Source organism: Bos javanicus, chromosome 7 (genome assembly GCF_032452875.1).
Source record: "Bos javanicus breed banteng chromosome 7, ARS-OSU_banteng_1.0, whole genome shotgun sequence".
Taxonomy (NCBI): domain Eukaryota; kingdom Metazoa; phylum Chordata; class Mammalia; order Artiodactyla; family Bovidae; genus Bos; species Bos javanicus.
Window position 1 is genome coordinate 100,021,374 of NC_083874.1, and position 25,656 is coordinate 100,047,029.

The 25,656-nt window shown below is 38.6% G+C and overlaps 1 long non-coding RNA gene across 1 annotated transcript; it reads right to left on the reverse strand.

Annotated features, from left to right (window-relative positions):
- Window positions 1-19,616: 19,616 nt before the first annotated feature.
- LOC133252068 (uncharacterized) lies at window positions 19,617-25,309 on the reverse strand. The gene is made up of 2 exons (XR_009737802.1): window positions 25,178-25,309; window positions 19,617-19,828 (listed from the first exon to the last, which is right to left on the reverse strand). It is a non-coding gene; the product is annotated as an uncharacterized LOC133252068 (long non-coding RNA).
- Window positions 25,310-25,656: the final 347 nt, after the last annotated feature.

The following is a 25,656-nucleotide window of genomic DNA, read 5'->3' on the forward strand; positions in this document are numbered from 1 at the left end:
AAGCATGTGCATGCAAGCGTGAGCACACACAGAGAACACACACACACACACACACACTCCCAGGATATAGTACTATCAGTTCAGTTCAGTTCAGTCGCTCAGTCATGTCGACTCGAAGCACACCAGGCCTCCCTGTCCATCACCAACTTCCTGAGTTCATTCAGACTCATATCCATCAAGTCGCTGATGCCATCCAGCCATCATCCTTTGTCGTCCCCTTCTCCTCCTGCCCCCAATACCTCCCAGAATCAGAGTCTTTTCCAATGAGTCAACTCCTCATGAGGTGGCCAAAGTACTGGAGTTTCAGCTTTAGCATCATTCCTTCCAAAGAAATCCCAGGGCTGATCTCCTACAGAATGGACTGGTTGGATCTCCTTAAAGTCCAAGGGACTCTCAAGAGTCTTCTCCAACACCACAGTTCAAAAGCATCAATTCTTCGGTGCGCAGCCTTCTTCACAGTCCAACTCACATCCATACATGACCACTGGAAAAACCATAACCTTGACTAGATGGACCTTTGTTGGCACAGTAATATCTCTGCTTTTTAATATGCTATCTAGGTTGGTCATAACTTTCCTTCCAAGGAGTAAGTGTCTTTTAATTTCATGGCTGCAATCACCATCTACAGTGATTTTGTAGTACTTGAATAAATGACCATAGTTTTCTGGTGTGAATCTCACCTGATTCCTCCTTCTGTGTTACCATGTAAGTGTAAAGTCCTTGAAGGGAGGAAACACGCATACATATGCACACACCTTCCCTGCAAACAAACATAAAATCTTCCTATTCCTTCATTAATATCTGCTGCTGCAGATTAGTCACTCAGTTGTGTCCCAATTTTTTGTGATGCCATGGACTGTTGCCAGCTAGGCTCCTCTGTCCAAGAGATTTTCTAGGCATGATTACTGGAGTGGGTTGGCATTTCCTTTTCTAGGGTGTCTTTCCAATCCAGGGATCGAACCTGCATCTCCTGCTTGGTAGATGAGTTCTTTACCATTTAGCCACCTGGGAAGTCCTATTAATGTCTAGAAAGTGTTAAAAATACAGTTGAATGTCTCTTCCTGGTAATTTGAAACAAATAATAACCCCCACTTTCCTGTCAAATAATAGCTCTCTTTTCCTGTATTTGCTTCATCATTTTTCTTGAAGGCAGAGGCTAGTTGTCTCTGTCTATCTTTAGACACCTTCCCCTTTGTGCTTTGTATTGTTTCAGAAATCACCAAAATAGGACCACTGGGTTTATCTACTTAAATAGTTATAGCTAATAAAAACTGGGCTTTCCCCATAGCTCAGTTGGTAAAAAATCCGCCTGAAATGTAGGAGACCTGGGTTCAATTCCTGAGTCGGGCTTGGGCTTCTCTTGTGGCTCAGCTGATAAAGAATCTTCCTACAATGCGGGAGACCTGGGTTCGGCTGGGTTGGGAAGATCCCCTGGAGAAGAGAAGGGCTACCTACTCCAGTATTCTGGCCTGGAGAATTCTATGGACTGTATAGTCCATGGGGTCACAAAGAGTCAGACATGACTGAGTGACTTTCATTTTCAGTTAAAAACCAAAGCTAAAAAACCAAAACCAAAGTAAAACCAATGGTTTCACTGCTTAACATTTAAATAATTCAAACTCTTTTCAGAATTAAAAAGAGGAAGAATTATATAGTATGCAAATTCCTTTAAATATAGTTATAGATGTAAATGTACCAAATATTTAAGCTGTTTCCATTTTAACTAAACCTAATGAAGCAAAGAAAGTTAACCTCCTAATCCCTAATTAGAAGACTTTCCGTTATTAGGTAGTTGTGATTTATGTCCTCATACAAGAGTGACACATTGCTGACATTTATTCACATTACTCACTTCTGTTGCTTATTTCTAAAAATATGCACTTTTATGTTTCCCTGGACAATTCTTTACAGATCATTAGGAATACTCTCAGAATAACTAAGACATATTAAACCTAAACAACATTTAAAGAAAAGAACTAGCAAGACTTCCTTATCTAAAACCTGCAGAATTTAGGCCAATATATTATGATTTTATTCTATAGCAATGAAAGTTAAACACATTGTTGAGGATGCAACACTCATGAGGTTAAAAGTAATCAGGAACAAACATGTTTTTAAAAGTATCTTAATGGATACTTAAATGTGCATTTTTTAAATTCATAAAGGCCAAAATAATGATAATTTCCAATGAAAATAAACATTTAGCATAGTTTTCAATAAGTGACAATGAAAATTTCTAGAAATACTTATAAAAGAATTTTGACAATTTATGTTTTAAAAGCATGAAACATATTAATTTATTACATTATAATGTTAAGGGTAATTATCTGCAGGCGGTAAATCACTATGTTTTTCCTATTTTTTATATATTTTCTGATTTTTCTATATTGAACAGTTATTACTAATATTTAGAGATTATTATGATTTTAAAGAACAACAATGTCCCAAACATTAAAAACTCTTTATAAACTTTTTTCTCCTATTTTATAGATTTTATACTAAGTTCTGAAAAAACATGTAAAATAAAATTTATTCATTTTCAATAATGATGCATTAAAAATCTATTTATAAACTTTTTCTCTTGCATTTTTCTTGAGTCAGTCAGGTAAAATAAAATAAGATATGCATTAATTTTTTTTTTTTCCCCCAGATAGTATACCCTTGCAAAATGTCCAGAGTTCATCCTTTTTATCACCAACATCCTCAAGTGCTGCAAAGGGTTGTAAGACGAAGTTCTCAAAAACTGAATCCTGAATTCATAATGGAATAAGCCACATTTTAAAAATTATCTAGAAAATATATTCTATTTAAATTATGGGAAAGCAGTTAATTTTATAATTAGAATGAAAGAGAAATTTTACACTCCTCCACCTCAGAAAAAAATACTTATCCCAAATTAACTATCTGCTCTAAATCTATTTATTTGGAAAAAATTGGTTAACAGTGTCATTTCCCCCATTCACCTCACTTTCTGCTTTCTCTTTAATTGTACAGAGTTGCCTTTGGATTTGAATAGTGATGTTTTTAAGAAAGCATCTATCCATAACAACAACAACAAAAAAATCAATCTTGACAAATTGATTGAGTAAACATATACTTTACCCAGGGGCCTACAAATAAAAAAATAAAATGTATATTTAGAGATAACTGTCTTATATGGAAAAAGTGCATTATGACTACAATGTTCTTCCCTTGGAAATTAAACAGTTTTTCTAAATTAAATGTTGCCTTCTAGATTTTGCTTTATACCTAAGAAAAATAACTGCCTCAGTAGCCTGATAGACTCTATGTAAACAAAAATTTTGATATTTTTTGGGAGCATAGTAATGACTAAGGGCAATAGCAATAACAAAAAGTTAAAGGGTCACATTTCCACATTCTAATGATTTAGTGAAGAACACTAGAGGAAGGTTAAGGCTTGTCAAAGAGCCAGCCACGACCTCTAGAAGCCAAAGCACACGGTCCCCTGCGCTGCGGCACAGCAGAACTAAAAAGACACCTTGTGCTCATCGAAAACACATTTGATATTCAAGGCCAGACACTGATGAGTCAAGCGTGTCCTGTATCCTGAAGAGACTGCCAAGGAGATCCTAAGGTCATTTTGGTCAACAGGCACAGTATGTGAGCAGAGGGCAGACAAGAGCAGGATAAAGACTCACTTTCTCTGACATCAACCATCTCAGCCTATCCAGTTTGCAGAGGAACAAGAATTTCAGCACAAACACTGTAATCAGAGTGAAAAAGCACTACATCTGAATAAAAAAAGAAGTTAATTAAACTGTCTTCTTTTTCCAGTGAAATCCGTAATATTCTGGAATGGTTTGAAGATTTAGTATTCTGTATTAATTTTAGTTTTGGATAAACGACTAAATGGCAACTAAATCTACATACTGATTTATTTTAATTCCCCAAATTTTGTGTGATCTATGTATTATGCAGAAAACTGAGAATTGTAAGACTTAAATTCATCACCCAAGATCATCATACAACAATTACATGCTGGGGTTAGGAGACAAAGAAAGCCATTACTGACTCCAAACCAAACACTGCTCCCTGCTACACCACATTGCCTCACTTACTGAAAACTTTGACAAAAATATCTACCACATCACGTCTTTACCCATTATAACTTTTTGGCTGGAAGTCCAGTTTTAGGCAGGTGGGAGAAATAGCACAGAAGGCTGCTTTCCTCAGTTCTTGTTTATCTCTGTATCAATGACAACGACCCTTGGTCAGACACAGCACTCGATTGTAAAGAGCTCCTACTACCTGTGTAACGTGATGGGTCGGGAAGAATCAGCTGTCATCATATTTAAAGAAGACAAGAAGGGTCACGATAGATTTGTTCCTCGTTCAAGTCTGTGTATTTAAGAATTCTAGACCCCAAGACTCAGGTGGGCTTCTTTGGTAGAGACATCTTACAGGAGAAATCTGCATCCTATGCTACACTATCAGAGAAAGAGGGAGAATGTGGAAACGTTTGTGTGACTCCTTTGCTTATGTCTCTGTTTCCCGTTCTTCCTACAATAAATTTTTTTGATATAACAAATCTTAGCCATCATTATAACCTTATGTGGAAGTGTGTTAGTCCTTCCAGCAAATTATCAAATGAGTTGGGTACCCCCGTCCCTTGAAGAGTAGTGATTAAATACTTGGTGATGGAGCTAACAGATTATATCATTTTGCTTTCATTACATAACAAAACTTCCAAATTTATTGACTTCATTATTTAGTGACTTTATGACTTTCCGATTTATTGACTTCATTACTAAATTAATATTAGTGACTTTTCAAAGGGTGGGTCTTCAAGGTTTCCAAGTTATCACAGAGGCTGGAAAGCATCTCCAACCTTGATCTCTAGCTTGATTTAAATAAGATACATTCATGTCTGTAAAGGTCATGAGTTTTTTTTGTTTGTTTGTTTGTTTTTAGGTCATGAGTTTTTATAAGTTGTATTCTCTTCTATTTATCAATGCAGAAATCAGTTTGCATTAGACATTCAGAGTTAGAATACCAAGGTTTTCCAAGTAAAATGTATCACCTATGAACCTTGCTTAATGAGAATATTCAGATTAATTAATGACAAGTAAGTAAAGGTCTTCTAGTATAGCCAACAGTATAGGAAATAAGTTTCCTCAGGCCCAGTTCCACTGGGCAGAAAAGATGACCATGGGCCAGTAAAGCAGTTTGAAGCTTAAGCGGCTCTTTCCACAAACATAGTATTAGGGAAGCATATTCTGAAGGGACACACTAAAGATACAGTCCAATATGGAGGGAGGGCAGAGGCTTGCAGACTCTCACACCAGGTGACCACTGAATTGTTAGCTTAGCAATAAGGGTGGCTTCTGTTTAGAAGGGCTTCCCTTGTGGCTCAGCTGGTAAAGAATCTGCCTGCAATGTGGAAGACCTGGGTTTGATCCCTGGGTTGGGAAGATCCCCTGGAGAAGGGAGAGGCTATCCACTCCAGTATTCTGGCCTGAGAATTCCATGGACTGTATAATCCATGGGGTCACAAAGAGTTGGACAGACTAAGCGACTTTCACTCACTGTTTAGAAAGAAAACAGAACTGTCTTTCAAGATTCCATAAGCTTTGTAAAAAGTTTACAAGAGAACCAGTGAATCAAGAAATTGGAGTTCTAGGCTGTCTGTTTTTATAATAGGGAAGATTGAATCTGTTTCATTTATTTCAACCTTTGTATTCTTATTACTTGTGCTTCAAGTTAATCACTAAAGGCATGTTTCCTATTAGCTTAAAGTATACAGGATAGTCCATTTCTGGGAACCCAGCCTGCCATGGCAGAGCTTAAGTTACAGTGCCTTTGCTTAGCTCACAGGAAACATCCTGACCAGGCTCACCTGAGAATGTTTGCAGGAAAAGAAGAAATGAACACATCCTCTCCAGAGTCTGGCTGGAACCAGGAAACATTTCCAAGGATGCATGGCCTTTTTCACTTTCTCTCCTCACCTCTCCCTCTTTGTTCTATAAAAGAAAAAGAAACTAGCACCCAGACCCTGGCAAGATGGTTCTTTGGAACACTATCCCACCATCTTCCCAATCAGCAGGCTTTCCTAATACGGTAAGTCACTATTCCTTGCCCTAACAAGTCATCTCTCCATTTATTGTCTTACCTAGCAGAGAGTGGGACTTCCCAGATGGTCCTAGTGGTAAAGTGTGTATTCTTCAGGCAAGAATACTGGAGTGGATAGCCATTCCCTTCTCCAGGGGATCTTCGTGTCCCCCTCCTGCTAATTCAGGAGTTGTGAGAGATGAGGGTTCAATCCCATGGTTTTGGGAAGATCCCATGAAGTAGGAAATGGCAACCTGGTCCTGTACTGTTGCCTGGAAAATTCCATGGACAGAGGAGCCTGGTGGACTACAGTCCATGGAGCTGCAAAGAGTCAGTCACAACTGATCGACTAAGTGCTCTTGAGGGGAGTTAATGGAAGGCTGGTCCTGGTAAAATTTTCTGGCACAAAACTTCTGATCATTCATTGCTTCTCAAATACACTTCTCCGAAACAGGCATGCTATTTCCTACAGTTTTCAAATATGACAGGCAGTGTTCTATCAAAGAAAAAAAGTATATCTATCTCACAAGTATAGATAGTAATAAATATATTTCTCCCAGAGTCTGAAGTCTTTTATGTGGAAATTTTATAAACTATCACTTACAAACACAAAGTTTTCAAAACTGTTGGCAAAAATGGATACAGATTTTCTAACACCTAGGGTTGTTCATATTCTTTTTCATAATTCCAAAGGGCATGATGATTATTCCCAACTGGATTTTGTTATCAATGTAATATTCTTTATGCGTCTAAGTGGACTATTAATTAGTTGTTCCACTTATTAACCTCTCATTTGTCCTTTGGCAGTGACTCAAGATTCATCCGTAAGTACATTCTAGAACAAACATTAAGCAGTTTGTAACACGTCTCAATGAGGTCAGAAAAATACAGCACAGTGAATACAATTCATTCATTCATAACCAACATACTAATAAGTTTTAACTCTCTGGTGATGCATAATGGCCTTACATCAAGTGAATGACAACTTTTGACTGTAAAGAAAGCAATCTTCCCCACTAGGAAGAAAAGACTGGACATAAGTCAGTAAGGGGGAAGAAAGAACATGGGGAAAGGAACTGAGAGAGGAGAAAATCCAAGTTTTTTCAATTCAAAAAAAAATTTTTAATGTATTGAACATATATAAAAATATAAGTATAAACAATAGAGTATCAATTCTCAAAGCTCAGTAATATAGCCACACTGCCCTCTGGTTCAGAGAAAGCAATGGCAACCCACTCCAGTACTCTTGCCTGGAGAATCCCAGGGACGGAGGAGCCTGGTGGGCTGCACTCCATGGGGTCGCAAAGGACATGACTGAGCAACTTCACTTTCACTTTTCACTTTCATGCATTGGAGAAGGAAATGGCAACCCACTCCAGTGTTCTTGCCTGGAGAATCCCAGGGACGGTGGAGCCTGGTGGGCTGCTATCTCTGGGGTCGCACAGAGTCGGACACGACTGAAGTGATTTAGCAGCAGCAAGAGCAGCTCTCTGGTTTTCAATTTTGGAGTAATCTCACCAAAGTCATTCTATCAATGTCTGTAATGAATGTTAAATCAGCTGTGTTAATCAAAATTTGAGAAACAGAGACCTGATTGAAAATTAAGAGGTGTTTATTTGAGGTTTTTCAGAACTGCAGCATGGCAGACACAGGTACAAGAAGTCCTTGAATTGTGCTCCACTAGACTACAAAGTGGAGGAAGTTTATGGAAGCAAAAACCACAAGGCCAGTTAGTTACACGAGTTGTTTATAAAGAATTGCAATTGGAGCTGACAAGCAGTGAGTGTGCTTGTTAAGCATGTATCAGTTGTGATCCAAAATGGCTGAATAGTTTGTTGTTGAGTCAGTAAGTCCTGTCCACCTCTTGAGAGGCCATGGACTGATGCCCGCCAGACTCTTCCATCCATGGGATTTCCCAGGCAAGAATACTGAAGGGGGTTGTCATTTTCTTCTCCAGAGGATCTTCCCAACTTAGGAATCGAACCCACATCTCCTACACTGTCAGGCAGATTCTTATCCACTGAGCCATCAGGAACACCACCAGGGAAGTCTTGCTGCGTAGTTACAAGACAGAAAAACCTTCAGACAAGATTGCAGCTAGGTGATGTAGATCTGAAAAGGTCTGGTGCCCTTGGATTCTGTATAGCTCACAGAAAAGTTCAGGTTCTCAGTGGTGCAGAGACTTATCTAAGACCTGGTCTACAGTGGTTCCCCAACTCCATTTCGAATGCCTGAACTATCATTTCAATTTATCATCAGTTGGCATCTTTAAAATTATCTCATTAGTAATCATATAAATATTCTATGATATTATAGGCTTGCTTGTTTGCATTTGGTCTTTTCAATGTCAGAAACATTGAACTTTTGTATTAGGTTGTTTAACTTCCATTATATTTAGGGACTATATAATGGATTTAGAATCTTTATTTTCATGTTTTGTTTTTCTTGTTCAATTTAACTTCTAATGTATGTTGCTTTTTCCCTAAAACATTTTATTCATTTTACTTTAAGAAAGTGCATATTTATGCTAATCAAAGACCTATAATATTATCCATTAGAATATGATGCCAGATTAGAAATGAAATAAACTAATATGTACATTATGTTGATATATTCTTAATTTATAATTTTCACATCTAAAGTAGTGCTCCTAACCATCATTAAGCCCATATGGTGTGATTAAATTACAACAGTTTTATTTGAATCAGGGAATCACTAATCCATAGATGATTTTAAATACTTTTCAGAAGAAGATAGAAATTATATATAAACTTCAAATATGTCCTTTGGTACTAGATAAATGATTTTTGCTTCTATAGATATGTCCATTGCTGGATGGATGGATGGAGGAAATGTAGTATATACATCCAATGGAATAGACTTAGCTGTGAAAATGAAGGAAATCCTGCCACATGTGAAAAAAATGAATGAACCTTGGGTACGTTAGACTTAAGTGAAATAAGCCAGTCACAGACAAATACAGCATGATTCCAGGGACGTGATGGGCGTCGTCAGCATCCGCATCCAGGATTGCGTCTAGCTTTTCCTGTGGGGGGCCTCTTGGCTGCTGGTGGAGCCCTTGCTGAGCAAGTGTTTGGAGGCAAAGAGCTTGTGGAAAGCAAGGGCTGGGAAGGGTGGGTGGTGTGGATACCGGAATTTCCTGAGGTCATGGGTGGCCTGAACCAGCAGGTTGTAAAAGGCCGGCCAGCTGAGGGCCGCACCTATGGTAACCAGGGTCCAGGCTGACCTGCCAGAGGAGTGTGTGTGTGTGTGTGTGTTTATGTGTATCTCTTTTATCCATTGGTTCATAGACACATAGGTTTTCTCCGTGTGTGTGTGTGTTTATATGTATCTCCTTTAACCATTGGTTCATAGACATATAGGTTTTCTCCATGTGTGTGTGTATCTCCTTTATCCATTGTTTCACAGACACATAGGTTTTTCCCCATGACCTGAAAATTGTGAACAAAGCTGCAATTAACGTGGAACTAGAGACATTGGAGACATATCTTCAAAATTCTTATTTATTTTCCTTTGGGTATATGACCAGAAGTGTTATTATAGGATCATAAGCTTTTTTTTTTTTTTTTTAAATTTTGGAGTAAACAACCATACAGTTTTCCATGGTGACTGTACCAATTTATATTCTCAACAGCTTCCCTGTTGTGCACATCCTCTCCAACTCTTGTCTTTTTAATGACAACCATTCTAACAAGGTTTAAGGTGATACCGCATTGTGGCATGGTTTTGATTTTCATTGCCCCAGTCATTAGTGATAGTAAGCACCTTTCTTTGTGCCTGTTGGTCGTTTGTATTTCTTCTTCTCAAAAATGTCTATTCAGTCACTCTGCACAATTTTTTAACCAAATTGTTTCTTTCATTGCTGTTGACTTGTATGGCTTATTTATATATTTTGGGTATTAACTGCTTATCTGAGAGGGGATTCCCAAATATTTTCTCCCATTCCATAGGCTAACTTTTATTTTGTTGATTGCTTCTTTTGCTCTGCTGAACCTTTTCAGTTTGATACAGTACAACTTGTTAATTATTTGGTTTTACTGCTTTTGCTCTGGTGTTATATCCAAAAATCATTGCCAAGACCAGTCAGGGAGCTTTTCTCCTTTGTTTTCTTCCAGGAGTTTTATGATTTCAGGTCTATGTTTAGATCTTTAATACATTTCAAATTAAATTTTCAATGGTGTAAAATAGAGGCCAAGCTTCATTCTTCCGCACGGAATTTTTCAGGTTCCCCAACACCATTTATTGAACTATTCTTTCCCCACTGAATGTTCTTGGTTCTCTTGTCAAATATAAGTTGACTGTAAATGTGAGTTTATTCCAGGGCTCGCAATTCTGTTCCACTGGTCTCTGTGTCCTCTTTTCAGTTCAGTCACTCAGTCGTGTCCAATTTGTGACTCCATGGACTGCAGAACGCCAGGCTTCCCTGTCCGTCACCAAATTCCGGAATTTACTCAAACTCATGCCCATCGAGTCTGTGATGCCATCCAACCATCTCATCCTCTGTCACCCTCCTCTCCTCCCACCTTCAATCTTTCCCAGCATCAGGGTCTTTTCAAATAAGTCAGTTCTTTGCATCAGGTGGCCAAAGTATTGGAGTTTCAGCTTCAACATCAGTCCTTCCAATGAATAGTCAGGACTAATTTCCTTTAAGATGGACTGGTTGGATCTCCTTGCTGTCCAAGGGACTCTCAAGACTCTTCTCCAACACCACAGCTCAAAAGCATCTATTAATCAGCCCTCAGCTTTCTTTATGGTCCCACTCTCACATCCGTTCGTGACTACTGGAAAAACTACAGCTTTGACTTGATGGACCTTTGTTGGCAAAGTAATGTCTCTGCCTTTTAATATGCTCTCTAGGTTGGTCATAGCTTTTCTTCCAAGGGGCAAACGTCTTTTAATTTCATGGCTGCAATCACCATCTGCAGTGACTTTGGAGCCCAAACACCCTTTTATGTCAGTACTATATTACTTTTATTACCATAGCTTGGTAGTATAGCCTGAATTCAGAAGTGTGATACCTCTGACTTTGCTTTTGTTTCTCAGGATTGCTTAGGGTATTTGGAGTCTTTTGTGGCCCAGATCAATTTTAAGATTTTTTTTTTTTCATTGCTGAAATATTCCATTAGAATTCTATTTGGAACTGTTTTGAAACTATAGATATCTTTGAATATTTTGGGCATTTTAGCAAAATAAATTCTTCTGATCTGTGAACATGGAATATCATTGCATTCATTGTCTTTGTCTTATCATTTTCAGTGTACAGACCTTTCATCTTGTTTGTTTAATTTTTTTTTATATTTTATAGTTTTTAATTCTGTGAATGGGATTTTTTAAAATCTTCTTTTTCAGATATTTCATTATTAGTATACAGAAATATAACATATTTATACGCTGATTTTGTGTACTGCAACTTAATTCATTGACTAGTTCTAATAATTTTTTTGGTGAAGATTTTAGGATTTTCTCCATATAATATCATATCATCTGCAAACAAAGACAATTTAACTTCTTTTCCAGTTTGACTGCCCTTTATTTCCTTTTCTTGAGAATTTTTCTTTAGGATTTCCAGTACTGTTATGAGTGTTAGTGGTGAGAATGGGAACTCTGATCTTCAAAGAAAAGATTTCAACCTTTCACTGTTGAGTATGATATTTGCTGTGGGCTTGTCATATATGGCTTTTCTTAGGCTGATGTGTGTTCCTTCTGTACCAATTTATGGAAAGTTTTTATCATGAGAAGATGTTGAAATTTGTCTTCTGCATCTATTGAGATGATCGTATGACTTCTCTCCTATTCTATAAAAGTGGTTCATCACAATTATTGATTTGTGTAACTTGAATCATACTTGCATCCTAGAAATGAATATCTCTTGATCCTGGCATATAATCTTTTTAATGTGCTGTTGAATTCAGTTTGCTTATATTTTCTTGAGAATTTTGGCATCTATATTCATTAGGGATACTGGCCTATAGTTTTCTTTTCATGTAGTGTCCTTACCTAGCTTTGGTATGAGTTTAATGCTGAGCTTATAAATGAGTTTAGGACTATTTCCTGCTGTTCAGTATTTTGGAAGAATCTGAGAAAGAGTATCATTAATTCTTGAATGTTTGGTGAAATTCACCATTAAAACAATTTGGACTTAAGCATTCCTTTCTTTGTACATTTTAGATGACTAATTCAGTCTCCTTACTAGTTACTGATTGCTCAGATTTCTTCTTTTTAAATGATTTTCTATTAGTAGTTTGTGTATTTGTAGGAATGTATTCATTTATTCCATTAATAAATTTTGGACACATAAGTGTTCACAACAGTTTTTATGACCCTTTGCATTTTTATGGTATCAATTGTATTATCTCTCCTTTCATTTATATTTATGTTTGTCTTTTCTTTTCTTAGACTAGATGAAGGTTTCTAAGTTTTGTTTCTCTTTTATAGAAACCCAGCTCTTACCTTCATTGATATTTTCTATTGTCTTTTTTGTCTCTGTTTCATTGATTTATACTCTTATCTTTGTTATTTCCTTCCTTGAGCTAACTTTGAAATTTGTTTATTCTTCTTTCTCTAGTTCCTTGAGAAATAGTGTTAGGTTGTTCACTTGAGAAGAAAAAAGATCTTTCTTTTGTCTTAATGTAGGTCTTTATCTATATCTTGGAAAAAGCAAGAGAGTTCCAGAAAAACATCTATTTCTGCTTTATTGACTATGTCAAAGCCTTTGACTGTGTGGATCACAATACACTGTGGAAAATTCTAAAAGAGATGGGAATACAAGACCACCTGATCTGCCTCTTGAGAAATTTGTATGCAGGTCAGGAAGCAACAGTTAGAACTGGACATGGAACAACAGACTGGTTCCAAACAGATAAAGGAGTACGTCAAGGCTGTATATTCTCACCCTGTTTATTTAACTTATATGCAGAGTACATCATGAGAAATGCTGGACTGGAAGAAACACAAGCTGGAATCAAGATTGCCGGGAGAAATCTCACTAATCTCAGATATGCAGATGACACCACCCTTATGGTAGAAAGTGAAGAGGAACACAAAAGCCTCTTGATGAAAGTGAAAGTGGAGAGTGAAAAAGTTGGCTTAAAGCTCAACATTCAGAAAACGAAGATCATGGCATCTGGTCCCATCACTTTATGGCAAATAGATGGGGAAATAGTGGAAACAGTGTCAGACTTTATTTTTGGGGCTCCAAAATCACTGCAGATGGTGATTGCAGCCATGAAATTAAAAGACACTTACTCCTTGAAAGAAAAGTTATGACCAACCTAGACAGCATATTGAAAAGCAAAGGCATTACTTTGCCAACAAAGGTTCGTCTAGTCAAGGCTATGGTTTTTCCAGCAGTCATGTATGGATGTGAGAATTGGACTGTGAAGAAAGCTGAGCGCTGAAGAATTGATGCTTTTGAACTGTGGTGTTGGAGAAGACTCTTGAGAGTCCCTTGGACTGCAAGGAGATCCAGCCAGTCCATTCTAAAAGAGATCAGTCCTGGCTGTTCATTGGAAGGAATTATGCTAAAGCTGAAACTCCAGTACTTTGGCCACCTCATGCAAAGAGTCGAGTTATTGGAAAAGACTCTGATGCTGGGAGGGATTGGGGGCAGGAGGAGAAGGGGACGACAGAGGATGAGATGGCTGGGTGGCATCACTGACTCGATGGACGTGAGTCTGAGTGAACTCCGGGAGTTGGTGATGGACAGGGAGGCCTGGTGTGCTGCGATTCATGGGGTAGCAAAGAGTCAGACACGACTGAGCGACTGAACTGAACTGAATTGAGGCCTTTATCATTCCAAAGTTCCCTGGTAAAAGTGCTTTTGCAGCATTCCATAGATTTTGGTGTATTGTGTTGTAATTTTCACATTTGTTTCAAGATTTTTTTGTTTCTTTTTAATTTTTTCTTTGAGTTGTTTAGGAGTGTGCTCTTTAGTTTTCACATATTTATTATTTTTCCTTTTTTTTTCCTTATAATTGATTTATAGTTTCATACCATTGTGTTAATGAAAACTACCTTGTAGAATTTCAATATTCTTACATTTCTAAGGCTTGTTTTATAATCCATCAAATGGTTTGCCCTGGAGAGTGTTCCGTATAAGCTTGAGAAGAATGTGCTAGGTCCAGGTAGTCTATATATTTCGACTAAAATAAATAGTTCAAGACAAAACTATTGAAATTCTATCTAGATGATCTGTCAATTGTTGAAGTCTCCTACTATGATTATATTGTATGTTTCTCCCTGCAGATATGTTACTATTGCTTAATATATGTAAGTGCTCTGACATTTAGTGAGTATATATTGATTTGATCCCTGGGTCAGGAAATGGCAACCCACTCCAATCCCTAGAGAAGAAAATGGAAACCCACTCCAATATTCTTGGCTGGCAAATCCCATAGACACAGGAGCCCGGTAGGCTACAATCCATGAGGTCACGAGTCAGACACAATTGAGCAACCAAGCACAAACACACACACTGTCAAGGATATGCTAATACCATTGTATTGTTTTCTCCAACTCCTCCAAATTTGAATTTTTCACTCTGGTGGTCTTCTGGGACTTCACTGGAAACTTAGACTTCCATAAAGTCTCTCTCACTTATGGATGATTGTCTAAGACAAGATCTTCAAGGGGCTTTGGATCTGTGGCTGAGAGAGTCTGAAAACTGTTCCCAGGCCACTACGAGGCTTTCACCTTACACATGAGAGGGCAAGACTTCTCCCAGCCCCTTGGCCTAGGATGCTGGATCCCACAGCTCCTACAAAGGCACTTTTGTCCGTGGATGGGTGCCAAATGGTGGAGGACGGGAATGAGGAGCATATTAGTCCATCACGATACTAATATCAATCCCCTGCACTATTTTTCAAAGACATCCGAGACATATACTAGGTATTTTGGTGGTGGTTTAGTCACTAAGTCGTGTCCGACTCTTGTGACCCCATGGACTGTAGTCCGCCAGGCTCCTCTGTCCATGGGATTCTCCAAGCAAGAATACTGGAGTGGGTTGCCATTCCCTTCTCCAGGGGATCTTCCTGACCCAGGAATCAAACCCAGGTCTCCTGCGTTACAGGCAGATTTTTTTTACCAACTGAGCTACAAGGGAAGCCCATTAGGTACTTTAAAGAAAACAAGTAGACTTTTCTGGAGCAATATTAGATTTATAGCAAAACTATGTGGAAAGCTCAGACAGTTCCCACTTATCACCTACTCTGAGCTCATACTATGTCCTCCACCATCTACATCCTGGGCCAGTGTGATACATTTGTTATAGTTGGACAGTTTTCAAAGTAAGATAGATTTCCATCTTAAGTCTTTTAAAATTTTCTGTGGATGATTAAAACTTGTAAGATTAAAAAAAAAGTATAACAGCAATTTCAAATGAGACAAATAAAGAACATATCCTTGCGGTTCTTAGAAGATATTATCTAGACATCACTATACAATCGAATGTTCAGTAATGATGAAAATGTTCTCTATCAGCGCTGTTCAGCATTGTAGTTGCAATCCACATGTGACTATTAGCATTTAAAATGTCAGAGTCACTAAGGAACTGAATTTTAAATTCCCATTGATTGAAATTTAACTGTGTGTTATCACACATGTAGCTAGTATCTACTGTATTTGACAGTATGGGTCCAGGGGTGATTCCTGGAATCAATTACTATTTGGAGGCTGTGGGATATTTAATTTACTTTTAAATATGCTTTTTATAACATCAACATCAAAAAAGGAAATATGATGAATGGATAAGAAGTATACTTGTGATGTCTTTATGATGCGTCAGTTTGACTAATGTGAGCTACAGTACCCAGAATTCTCCTTCTAGAATGATTTCAATGAGAGTATGCTAAAGGATATATTTTCTGTTAACAGTTGTAGAATATAAGAGATGGCATCCATTTGTAACATACACATACCTTCTTTCAGTTACTCACTCAGATTTAATCTAGATGCTTCTGTGAAGGAATTTTGCAGATGAAATTAAAGCTCCTAGTCAGTTAACTAATTTAATCAAGAGAAGGATTAACTTAATTAACTTAATCTAAGCCCCTTTAAAAAGAAAGCTTAGTCCTTTCCTAAGTTCACAGACTTCAACCAGCAGCTGGGTTTTCAGTAACTCTCCAGTTCTCCAGGATCTTGCTTCCTGTGTGTTTGTTCATGATTGTGGAGTTCTAGCTTGTTCCTTCTCTTCCCTTCCTGACTACCTGCTCCACAGTCTTCAGACTTGCTTAGCCAAATACGCTGAATGATTTGTAAGGCAATTTGCTGCAATGAATCATAATGGATAGATGATAGATAGTCTGCTCCTGGTTCTGATTCCTTGTTTAAAGCCTGACTGATAACACACTCAAATTTCCTGCCCTTATGGGGATGGTGGGGAATGGGAAGAAAAATGACAGGAGAGATGAAATATGACAGAACTAAGAGCATCTACCGTCACTGAAGTCTAGGTGCAAAGTGGACAAAGCAGAGGGGAAAGGATCTTTCTTCTCTTTCACATAATTCACTCAGTAAAATTTGCATATGGGTTTTGAGAACCAAGCTCTTGGTTACCTGACATTTATAAAGATTGTATATTTTTTATAAAATATTGTAGTGTCTATCAGAAAGAATGCAAGGGAGACTGTAACTCCTCATCAGTAATTGCCATTTTACATCGTAAATAGCAACAAACTCATTAAACGCTCTACTCTTTGCTTACCTGATGTTTATGTGAATTAAAAGTATAACATATTAAGTATTGCCATCTTTCCAGACTAGGAAAAACTTTGCCACTTAAAGAATAAAATCAGTACAGCTTCTAGGAAGAATAAGCGGTTGAACCAAATGCTGACACACTGCCTTAAAGAAGGAGTAATTTATCAATTTATTTATTCTTTTATTTTTGTCCCTGCCACACAGAATGTGGGATCTTAGTTCCCTGACTCAAGATCGAACCTGTGCTCCCTGCATTGGAAGCACGGAGTCTTAACCACTGAACCACCAGGGAAGTCCCTCACCAACTTAAATGCACAATATAAGTGACAAACGAGTTATTATTTTTTTTCCCTAAAACTCATAGGATGATTGTACTACAAAAGTTAGATGTTTATTGGTTTTCCCTGGTGGCTCAGAGGTTAAAGCATCTGCCTGCAATGCAGGAGACCTGAGTTCGATCCCTAGGTCAGGAAGATCCCCTGGAGAAGGTAATGGCAACCCACTCCAGTATTCTTGCCTGGAGAATCCCATGGATGGAGGATCTTGGTGGGCTACAGTCCACGGGGTTGCAAAGAGTTAGACACGACTGAGCGACTTCACTCACTCACTCACTCATAGGATGACTGTACTACAAAAGTTAGATGTTTGTTTAGTTAAATGAAATAAAAAGAGCTAAACTTAATGTCCATTTCTGTGATATAGCAATATATCAAGCAAAATACCAGGTAGAGATATACTTTCAATTGTCTCCACTTAAACTTTCTGAAATATCAGTGATGATCCCATGATGGCATGGGGTAGGGGAGGAAGTCTTAGGGTAACAGTGTATTTGACCAAGATCAAGAGAGCTAGTTCTGAGGCAGGGTTGGTAGTCAGAGCAAAAGTATAAAAGTGAAACAATTAAAATAGATGAAATTTGGTGTTATGAGGGAATATGTAATTAAAGAAGCAAAGGCGAGCACTCACGGAGAGTCTTGTTTTGCATGTTTGCTGGTGAGAGTATAAATTAACCATATCTTCTTTGGAATTAAGTCTGATAAATTTAGTTGACAGATATACTCATTAGTTACATATATTCACTTAATGAAATAATTAGGAATGAAAGCAAAGGGCTAGAAGCAACCTAAGTTACCCAATTTATCCATTCATATGGGACCAGTTGGAAAAATCATGATATAATGATACAAACTATTATACCATTTTAAAAGGTATGAGGTTATTTTGTATATAGTGACACAATTAATTTTAAGGTACATTATTAAGTGAAGACAGAAAGTGTTTGTGGGAGGCTATTACTGTGTGTATTCATGCTCAGTCCCTCATTTGTGTCCGATTCTTTGCAACCCTATGGACTATAGCCCACCAGGCTCCTCTGTCCACGGAATTCTCCAGAGGAGAATACTGAAGCAGGCTGCCATTTTTCTTCCAGGGGATCTCCTGACCCAGGGATCCAACCCTTGAACCCTTGTTGCCTGCATCTCCTGCATTGCAGACAGATTCCTTACCACTAAGCCACCAGGGAAGCCCTATTATTGTGTGCATGTGTGCTAAGTTGTGTAACAAGGTGATATTTGCACATGCATAGACTATTCTTGAAGGATAATTACTTTAATACAAGTAGTTATGAAAGAGGAGGGGTTAGGAGACAGGATAGGAGAGGTACATTTTACTGCTGCTAAGTCACTTCAGTCGTGTCCCACTCTGTGCGACCCCATAGACGGCAGCCCACCAGGCTCCCCTGTCCCTGGGATTTTCCAGGCAAGAACACTGGAGTGGGTTGCCATTTCCTTCTCCAATACATGAAAGTGAAAAGTGAAAGTGAAGTCGCTCAGTCGTGTCCGACCCTTAGCATGGACTGCAGCCTACCAGGTTCTTCTGTCCACGGGATTTTCCAGGCAAGAGTACTGGAGTGGGGTGCCATTGCCTTCTCCAAACATTTTACTAGACCTGTATAATTTTCAAAATTTTCATTTAATATTTTTTTTATATCACCTTGGGCATGGAAGGGAGGCTTCCCAGGTAGCTCAAACAGAAAATAATCTGAAATGCAGGAGACCTGGGTTCAATCCCTGGGTCAGGAAGATCTCCTGGGGAAGGAAATGGCAACCCACTCCAGTATTCTTGCCTGGAGAATGCCATGAACAGAGGAGCCTGTGGGGCTACAGTCTATGGGGTCGCAAAGAGTTGGACACAACTGAACAACTAACACTTTCACCTTGGCATGATAGAGAACTTTATTTTTTATTTAATTTGGCTTTGCTCTGCAGCATGTGATATCTTAGTTCCCAGACCATGGATTGAACTTGCAGCCCCTGCAGCCAAAGCACAGCATCTTAACCACAGGACTGCCAGGGAAGTTCCCCATTCAGTATAGTTTTGATTTTGTGTTATGTGTGTGTCTGTGTCTCTGTGTGTGTCTGTGTGTGTGCATTACATTTTGGAAATATTTTAGATAATTTAAAAAAATCATACAATAGCCATTTGAACATAATGTTCAGGGTGGAATTCCATCTGGGTGTATAAACCGAAGGATTCTTGGTATTCGCAGAGGGGCAAATCTTAATCCTGGAATATTTGTGACTACCGGCGATTCTGCTAATGGGTGTGAGGCCTCAAGATGAGGGTTTGGGATATTTTCCTCTCTTTGGTGAGGATAACCAAAATATTACTGAAAGCCTGCTTGTCTATCCTGATTCCTGCAGTCAAAGGTTTGCTTCACTGACAACGGAGATTTAAAGAAAAGTAACAAGAGAAAGCAAGCTCCGAGTGATACGGCCTTGTTGCCAGCTCGCTGTGCTATTTGGTCATGCTGGGCTCTGTGAGCAATAAGAAAGGGTTCCACGTTGGCTTTATTCCGCCTGTTATCAGCCTCCAAACAACACTGAGCAGTGGGTGATGGGGCGATCGTCACCCCTTGTCACCCATGAGAAAGCTGGAAGTTTAATCTCCTCTCTTCCACGAAGCACTCAAGCATCTTGTTCTGCAGGCAGCTTGATTTCCCCTTCCCTCTCTCAGCATGGCTCTCTCATTCAGTCCACAGGCACTGTGTATCAAAAACCAGAAAAAGAATCATTTTGAGAGTCTGAGCTTCTTACTTTTGTTATTCAATTTCCTAAGTTGTATATGTAGGTGTGTTGGCTGTTTTATACTACATTCAATCCCCTATGATTAAAGGGATTTTTATTAATCTGTGAGAGGAAATATAAATAGCACTTTTTCAGAGTTCACCTATTACGTTAACCAAAGAAATTAACTTAGGAGGCCCGGTAAATTTTAAACAATCCACGATATATTTATAAATCATTTTGCTTATGTTTTTTTGGAAACATTTTCTCTTGTACTTATTTTTCTTTCTTTACACAGGCATCAGTAAGAACATCCAACCTCTATTCTGTATGTTCCTTTTTAAGAACCACAAAAAATATTTTCAAGTCTCTAGAGATAGTTAAGGTTGAGATTACAATTCTTTTTTCCGTAGTCACAAACATCCCTCACTGGAATCTCACTTATACTTGGCAGGGGGAAAATAAGCTATTATAAGTAAATGTCATCTGTTATGGTTATTGTTTAGTCACTAACTTGTGTCAGACTCTGTGACCCCTGGACCGTAACCCACCAGGCTACTCTGTTCATGGGTTTTCCCAGGCAAGAATACTGGAGTGGGTTACCATCTTCTCCTTCTGCTGGGAATATTCCTGACCCAGAGATCGAACCTGAGTCTCCTGAATTGACGGGCAGATTCTTGACCACTGAGCCACCAGGGAAGCGACAAATGTCATTAGCTAGCCCAGTATTTCCTGAAAGCTTTGGAATTAGCCTCATCTTCGACATTCCAAAGGAGAAGGCAACGGCACCCCGCTCCAGTACTCCTGCCTGGAAAAATCCCATGGATGGAGGAGCCTGGTGGGCTGCAGTCCATGGGGTCACTAAGAGTCGGACACGACTGAGCGACTTCACTTTCACTTTTCATTTTCATGCATTGGAGAAGGAAATGGCAACCCACTCCAGTGTTCTTGCCTGGAGAATCCCAGGGACGGCGGAGCCTGGTGGGCTGCCGTCTATGGGGTCGCACAGAGTCGGACACGACTGAAGCGACTTAGCAGCAGCAGCAGCAGCAGCAGCTATGTTCCAAAACACATGACGATGTGAGATGTACAACACATGAGTCCTGAAAGGATTGTCTCCTAAGCACTTTGTAGGCTGAGAATGCACAGCACATGTCCAGGTTACCCTCTGCTCTATGACAAGGATCGTTTAGGCCCTTCCAGACCAGAGCCTAAGGGCTTAACCGTTCCCTGTATCATTCTCTTATTTCAACCTCCACTAGGTTGTTATATGACTTAGAACCATCTCTGCTCCTTACTTCATTTTCTTTTTTTTTATGCTTCTTACTTCTTAACCAAACCTTTTGTAACAGTTCTAAGTCATAGAAGCTTCCTTTCATTCTTAGTTCTTTGAACTTAAGCTTACTGCCTGTGTCACAAAAATTAGCAACTCATCAGTTCAGTTCAGTCTCTCAGTCGTGTCTGACTCTTTGGGACCCCATGGACTGCATCACTCCAGGCCTCCCTGTCCATCACCAACACCCAGAGTTTACTCAAACTCATGTCCGTTGAGTCGGTGATGCCATCCAACCATCTCATCCTCTGTTGTCCCCTTCTCTTCCTGCCTTCAATCTTTCCCAGCATCAGAGAGTCTTTTCCAATGAGTCAGTTCTTCACATCAGATGGCCAAAGTATTGGCCAAAGATGCAGCTTAAGCATCAGTCCTTACAATGAATATTCAGGACTGACTGGTTAGATCTCCTTGCAGTCCAAAGGACTCCCAAGAGTCTTCTCCAACACCACAGTTCAAAAGAATCAATTCTTCTGCGCTCAGCTTTCTTTATGGTCCAACTCTGACATCCATACATGACTATTGGAAAAAACATGACTTTGACTAGATGGACTTTTGTCGGCAAATAATGTCTCTGCTTTTAAATATGCTGTCTAGGTTAGTCATAACATTTCTTCCAAGGAGCAAATGTCTTTTAATTTCATGGCTGCAGTCACCATCTGCAGTGATTTTGGTGCCCAATAAAATAAAATCTATCACTATTTCCATTGTTTCCCCATCTATTTGCCCTGAAGTGATGGGATCAGATGCCATGATCTTTGTTTTTTGAATGTTGAGTTTTAAGCCATGATTTTCACTCTCCTCTTTACTTTCATCAAGAGGCTTTTCAGTTACTCTTTGCTATATCCCATAAGGGTGGTGTCATCTACATATCTGAGGTTATTGCTATTTCTCCCAGCAATCCTGATTCCAGCTTGTGCTTCTTCCAGCCCAGTGCTTCTCATGATGTACTCTGCATATAAGTTAAATAAGCAGGGTGACAGTATACAGCCTTGACCTACTGCTTTCCCAATTTGGAAGCAGTCCTTTGTTCCATGTCCAGTTCTAACTGTTGCTTCTTGACCTGCATACAGATTTCTCAGGAAGCAGGTCAGGTGGTCTGGTATTCCCATCTCTTGAAGAATTTTCCATGGTTTGTTGTGATCCACGTAGTCAAAGGCTTTGGCATAGTCAATAAAGCAGAAGTAGATGTTTTTCAGGAATGCTCTTGCTTTATCTATGATCCAACTGATTTGGTAATCTAATCTCTGGTTCTGCTGCCTGTTCTAAATCCAGCTTTAACATCTGGAAGTTCTTGATTCACATATTGCTGAAGCCTCACTTGGAGAATTTTAAGCATTACTTTGCTAGTGTGTGAGATGAGTACAATTGTGCAGTGGTTTGAACATTCATTGGCATTGCCTTCCTTTGGGATTGGAATGAAAACTGATCTTTTCCAGTCCTGTAGCCACTGCTGAGTTTTCCAAATTTGCTGACATACTGAATGCAGCACTTCCATAGCTTCATCTTTAGGACTTTGAAATAGCTCAACTGAAATTCCATCATCTCCTCTAGCTTTGTTTGTAGTGATGCTTCCTAAGGCCCACTTGACTTCAGACTCTGGGATATCTGGCTCTAAGTGAGTGAGCACACCATGTGATTATCTGGGTCATGAAGATCTTCTTTGTACAGTTCTTCTGTGAATTCTTCCCACCTCTTCTTGATCTTCTGTTTCTTTCTGTCCTTTATTGTGCCCATCTTTGCATGAAATGTTCCCTTGGTGTATCTAATTTTCTTGAAAAGATCTCTAGTCTTTTCCATTCTATTGTTTTCCTCTGTTTCTTTGCATTAATTACTGAGAAAGGCTTTCTTATCTCTCTTTGCTATTCTTTGGAACTCTGCATTCAGATGAATATAGCTTTCCTTTTCTCCTTTGCCTTTAGCTTCTCTTCTTTTCTCAGCTATTTGTAAGACCTCCTCAGACAAGCATTTTGCCTTTTTGCATTTCTTTTCCTTGGTGATGGTCTTGACAACTGCCTCCTGTACCATTTCATGAACCTCTGTCCTTAGTTCTTCAGGCACTCTGTCTATCAGATCTAATCCCTTGAATCTGTTTGCCACTTCCACTGTATAATCGTAAAGAATTTGATTTAGGTCATACCTGAATGGTCTAGTGGTTTTCCCTATGTTCTTCAATTAAGTTTGAAATCGGCAATAAGGAGTTCATGATCAGAGTCACTGTCAGTTCAAGGTCATTTTTGCTGACTCTTTAGAGTTTCTCCATCTTCGGCTGCAAAGAATATAATCAGTCTTATTCTGGTGTTGACCATCTTGTGATGTCCATGTGTAGAGCGGTCTCTTGTTTTGTTGGAAGAGAGTGTTTGCTATGAACAGTGTGTTCCCTTGGGAAAACTCTGTTAGCTTTTGCCTTGCTTCATTTTTTAATCTAAGGCCAGACTTGCCTGTTACTTCAGGTATCTCTGGACTTCCTAATTTTGCATTCTAGTCCTTTATGATGAAAATGACACCTAGTAGTTAGCACTCATAAGTACTGCTAATTTTGTGAATTCTTATGTTTTCAAGTTGCTGCTATTCTTGGGGGTGGAGCTCATAACTTTGGTTGTACTGTATTCATCTATCCCGAGCTCAGTGCTGGTCTTAGAAAAACTCAATCAAGGCTTGTTCATTAACGGTAGTAGAGTGATTGAAGACATAGCGGCTTCATTTAGTAATACCTGAATGAAGCAAGGCTCAAACCCTCTTTAAAACATTCAATTTGAGTCATTAACTTAAATAAATTATCTCCTGACCTTCCTGTGAACCTTGTATCAAATATCTATTTTTGACAATAGTGACAGATGAGGTTGTGGGAAAAATGGCTTTGTGCTCAGTTGTTCTGGGAAATGTTTATCATTTTTATATAATAAAATTCACTTTTCAGTGAACAACAGACATTTAAAAGAAAACATCTGCCAAAAGATTGTTTACACAAAACTGTTTTTTCCCCAAGAGAAGCTGATGTTCAGTTGGAAACTCACATGTCTCACTTGGTCCCCATAGGCAACATTTCACCTAAATATATTTATTTGCTTCTTCCAAATGGATAAGCTGAACTCATAGTCTTTGCAGAAAGCGTAATATTTCAGGTGGATAGTTCTCTTTCTGCTCCTATGCTGGTATTTTACATTACAAAGAGGAAAATGTGTCCCAAACATTTTTTTAAAGTATTCTTAGTATTTGTAGAAATATGTTGCTCCCACTTTATTTAAATAACTGCTGCCAAAAACATTGTAGATACATGGGCTTCAATAGTAAATGTAAGAAGCAACAATACTAAATTGATTTTATAACGAGCTGATTTGGATAGCCTGTGAATTATACATTCTCCTAGCAACTTCTATTTCTAACTCTGTTCCATTCATAAGATGTGGACTAATTATTTTTTCTGCATGTTTAATTATTTAATGAATATTTTCCTTTCTAAGCTCCATGGAGGCATGATCCATATTTGTTTTTGTACATCTGTATCCTCAGGGCTTAGTACTTGCAAATAATAGGTGCTACATTTATATTTATCCAAAAATTAGTGAACAAATAATGAAAAAAGAGGCACAGTATATTTCCTTGGAACTCACAAATTAGGATCCCTTCAGTTCAGTTCAGTCACTCAGTTGTGTCTGACTCTTTAAGAACTTCTAATTCCAATTGAAATAGACTATCATATATTAAATTTACTCTCCAATAAAAAAAGCTACAAAATATGGACAAAATATAGTTAGCAGTTCTTTGTACTGATTGTACAGCACACAATGCAAGGAATTTCATTCTCTCTTGCTGTCTTTTTAAAGAGGTTACCAAACTGTAAGTCAGGAAAATAGAGCCCAATCAAGAAACAGCAGGAGAAGAAAGAAATTTCTGTATGGGTTGGCAAAGCTACTGGGATTTAGGGTTAGAATTCTGAGAAGGGGAAAGATGCAGAGAAGGAACACCAAAAACCAAAAATCTGGATAAAACTCACCTTGGCTGCTGGGTCAACTTCGACACTTCACATACATCAAACACATCTCTGCAGGGCATAACATAGAAAAGTGCTGAGTGGCTAAAAACAGCAATGTCTCAGAGTGTTGAGATGTTGAAGTTCCAACTCAGAGTAGAGAAAGCTTTGTGGACACAACTGGCTTTCATATGAGACTCCAGGGAGGCCCTACCCTACGCAAGGGGGAATTCCTTCAAGATAAGAGCCACACTTTAGAAATAAGAACAAAGCTCATCTAGACCCACTATAACAAAACCTATAACCAAAGCTATAACAGAATCAGGATGAACTACCAGTAATTTTACTGCATGAACAGATTTTTGATATTCCTAAGTGTTGATATGATCTTTTTGAATTCCAGTATCAGGTTATCTTTAAGGGGCAAAATATAAAGTTGTGAAACATGAAAACAAGCAGTAAAGTAGTTGATAAAAAGTAAAAAAGGAAAGAGGGGAAGACCC